Here is a 4,716-nt window from a genome sequence, read left to right on the forward strand (position 1 = left end):
CCAAAGGTTACTTCATGGCCAGCATCGATTTAAAAGATGCTTACTATTCAGTGCCTATACGAGGTGACCACAGATGTTACGTAAAATTCAACTGGATGGGCAACTCTGGCAGTATAAAGCACTGCCAAATGCGTCATCAGCCCCAGGCTGTTCACAAAATTTTTGAAACAAGCCCTAGCGTTTCTACGGAAACGTAAACACATGGTCATGGCATATTTAGATGACATACTCATTGTGGGCAAAACTTTGGAATTGGCCAAACAAACTGTAACAGCCACAAAACTGTTATTTGAAAAACTGTGATATATTATCCATCCAGTTAAATCTAAACTAACGCCTTCCACTACTATGGACTATTTGGGGGTTTCACCATTGACTCAGTTCACATGTCGGTGACTCTGCCTAAGGGAAAGGCTAGAGATTTAATAGAGGCTTGCATAACCTCATTGACATCAGCAAACCATCCATCAGATTGGTAGCACAAGTAATTGGCAAATGGTGGCTGCCTTTCCAGCCACACAATTTAGACCTCTACATTACCAAAACTTACAGAGAGCAAAAATACAAGCACTCTAAATTAATGCAGGTCACTTTGACAGACCTATGAAACTACCAATCAAGCTAAAATGGAATAAAATGGTGGATAGATAACATCTGGCTTTGTTCCAATCCAATCATTGTCAGTAACCTTTCCATGGTACTACAAACTGATGCCAGTGCACTTGGGTGGGGAGCCACCAATACCATCACCAGCTGTGGAGGTAGATGGACTGCTCAGGAGGCATCATTATTACTCACACTGGGCATAAACTACCTGGAAATGTTGGGTGCATTCCATGGCCTAAAGTCATATTGTACTGGATCATATCACCAGCATGTTAGACTACAGATAGACAATACCGCCGTGGTAGCATACATTAACCACATGGGTGGAAACAAATCGACATCATGTGACAATCTGGCTAATACAATTTGGCAATGGTGTATCCAGAGAGATATTTGGATATCAGCTACTTACCTCCCAGGAAGACTAAATTTAGTGGCAGACACCAGGTCACGCAAATTTAATGAAAACACCGAATGGATGTTGAATAAAAAAGTATTTGCTGATATTACAGCAAAATATGGAACACCAGATATTGATCTATTCGCATCCAGACTTAACCACCAGTTATCAAATTATGTTTCATGGGAACCAGACCCTGGAGCAGCGGCGACAGATGCATTTTCGCTGCATTGGGGGGGAAATTGTTTATTTACGCATTCCCTCCTTCCTGCCTCATCAGTCGGGTATTAAGGAAAATACAACAAGACTCTACGTCTGGTATTGGTAGTACCCGATTGGCCTACTCAACCATGGTTCCCAGTGGTATTAAACATGGTATTAGAACCATGTATCACCATCCCACATAGACCAGATTTATTGCTACATCCCGTAACAAGGGATAGCCACCCATGCCATAAACATTTGAACTTATTAATTTGTAGAGTTTTAAAAACACCTCTACTAGCAACTGGGACTGACGGACCGAACAGTGAACATGATCTCGGCGGCCCAAAGACAGTCAACCAAAAAACAGTATCTGGTCTATATCAGGAAGTGGGCTGATGCACTGCCATAAAAACAACATCACCTACAGAGACATGAACATCCCGTCTGTTCTGGAATATCTGGCAGGCCTCCACTATGATGAGGGGCTCAGTTACAGTGCCATCAACTGCGCCAGAAGTGCCCTATCGACTTACCTATGGCAGGGGACAGAGCGTTACTCTGTTGGGACTCACCCACTGGTAACAAAACTTATGAGGGGAATTTTTAATACTAATCTCCCAAGAACCAGGTACTCCCAAATATGGGATGTAAGTATTATCCTGAAGATGCTCAGGAATTGGTCTCCAGCAACAGCTCTGTCCCTACACAGACTGACATTAAAAACAGTCATGCTAATGGCATTGGTCACGGCACAGAGGGTACAGTCACTGCATAAACTAAGACTGGACAACATGACTTCCTCAACAGAAAATATTACGTTTCATATCTATGAGTTAGTAAGCAGAACAGACAGGGATCAGCAGGCCTCAATATACAATTTAGGTCATACCCAAACAGATGACCGTCTGTGTATAATAAGACATCTGTCGTTATACATGGAGAAAACGAAAATCCTAAGAGGCAATGAGAAGGCACTTTTTGGTCAGCCACTAGCAACCACACAAAAGAGTGACGGTCCAGACCATCTCAAGATGGCTGAAACAGGTGCTAACACAGGCTGGATACTAATATTTTTAAATCTCATTCCACCAGGGCTGCAGCTACATCAGCAGCGATACAGTTGGATGTACCAATGGACCAAATCCTCAAGGCAGCAGGATGGTCTGGGGGCAAAAACATTCCAATTATTTTACAATAAACCAGTAATGAAACCTGGAACGTTTGCAGAAACAAATTTAAGTTCTGTAAATTAATTTAAACCCATAAAAAGGGGTTATAAATTTGTGTTAATAAACTTTATGATTTCAATGTCGAATTCATGTCCAAATTATGTTAACACAATTCCTCCTACAGTCATCAAGGCAGACGTGATGCATGGACTCGTTTCCACGGCATGAAATCACAGAGCTTTAAAATCTTCACGTAGTCACTCACGTGACTCCGAAGTAAAATAGTAAGATTAAACGAGAACTTACCAGTTTGAAGATCTGTATTTTATGAGGAGTTACGATGAGGGATTACGTGCCCTCCGCTCCCACCCTTGATCATATACTTAACTGGTATCTCTTCTCTAATCTTACTATGTTTAGTCATTACAGTTATCTGTGATTTCACACCGCTGCTTTGAAGAATGACACGCATGCGTCGTGGCGGGGTTCTTCACGTAATCCCTCATCGTAACTCCTCATAAAATACAGATCAAACTTCAAACTGGTAAGTTCTCATTTAATCTTATTATTTGTGCTCTGTAAATAATTGTGGGTGCTGTCATTGAAAGCGGGAAGGTATCATGTTTAAACTGGTGTTATCTCATGGTACAGCGTCTTTTACAATCCGCGACTAATAGCCACATTCATTGTGTCCAGACAGCACCATCTCGATAAGCCTTCGCTTTATAAAGCAAACTCAAATTTGGAGCAATTTGATTGCAATTGATTGTGGTTATTTTTTTTGGGTGACTGAGCGCTCTGAACCTAATGCTCTAGTATCTTTGCTCTGAACCCGAGCACCTAGGTGTAAGCGGCCAAAGGAGCGCATCCCTCAGGACAGCCCCCACTCTCCCCCCCGGGGTCAGCGCTGTCCGGCCACGGCCGCCCTCCCCCTGTCACGGCCTGTGGGTCGGGTGGAGCGGGGCTGCGGCTCCGGGCAGCGGACATACGGGGACGAAAACCCGGCAACGTCCCCGTCAGCTGCAGCAGAGTTGGGGACAGTCTGGTCCCCCCGCCCACCCAGAGTCACTGATCGGGCTGCACCAGCACCCCGACCACCCACCCCCCCCCAATTTGCACCACTTCTGTCCTTATCTCACACCTTTTGTCTTTTCATCTCTGGCCTTTGTCCAACCATCTGTCCAACAAACCCCCTCCCCCCCCCCCCCCACCTGTATCCACCTATCACTCACCATACTTTATCCCGCCCCCCCTCTTCCATTTCTATTTCCTCCCCCCACCTTCAACCAACCCAAAATGTGAGATATCCGTGTTCTCCCGAGATGCTGCCTCTCCTGCTCAGTTACTCCAGCACTGTCTGTTGTCTTTGCAAACCAGCATGTGCAGATCTACTAACCTACAAACCTTGTATCTAAATTCACTGCAGCATCTCAATGCAATAAGGATTCCTTTATATCAGCAAGACCAAGGGTAGAATAGATGACGATTTTGCCAAGCACTTGCCATGACCTGCTGGATCTCCAGGTTGCTGACCATTTTTACTGCCCTTCCCATACTGACCGTTCTGTTCCAGACCCCCTCCGTTGTCAGTGTAGCCACACGCAAGGCCAGAAGGAACAGCATCTCACATTCTGCTTTGGTAGCTTGTAACTCAACACTGAAAGTACAGCACAGGAACGAGCTCTTTGGCCCACAAGGTGAAACTGGCACAACTTGGTATCAAATCCTCCCTCCCCAGCATACATCCGGCAAACATCCAAGCTGTTGAAAACTAATTGGATGAACTTAAAGCTAGACTTGCCTATCACATGGAACGGAGAGACTGCTGTGTATTGGGACGACAGATGGCACAATGGGCTAAGTGTTCGGCTGGCAACCGGAAGGTAGCCGGTTCGAATCCCGCTTGGAGTGCATACTGTCGTTGTGTCCTTGGGCAAGACACTTCACCCACCTTTGCCTGTGTGTGAATGTGCGTGAGTGATTGGTGGTGATCGGAGGGGCCGTAGGCGCAGATTGGCAGCCACGCTTCCGTCAGTCTGCCCCAGGGCAGCTGTGGCTACAGAAGTAGCTTACCACCACCGAGTGTGACTGAGGAGTGAATGAATAATGCGATGTAAAGCGCCTTGAGTATTAGAAAGGCGATATATAAATCCCATCCATCATTATTATTATTATTATTCTGTTTCACAGAGAGACAAAGAACAGTACAGCACAGGAATGGGCCCTTTGATCCACAATGTTTGTCCGAACACGATGCCAATATAAACTGATCTCATCTGCTTGTACATGATCCATATCCCTCTATTCCTGGCACTTCCATGTGCCTATCTAAAA

This window comes from Amblyraja radiata, chromosome 5 (assembly GCF_010909765.2).
Source record: "Amblyraja radiata isolate CabotCenter1 chromosome 5, sAmbRad1.1.pri, whole genome shotgun sequence".
Classification (NCBI taxonomy): Eukaryota; Metazoa; Chordata; class Chondrichthyes; order Rajiformes; family Rajidae; genus Amblyraja; species Amblyraja radiata.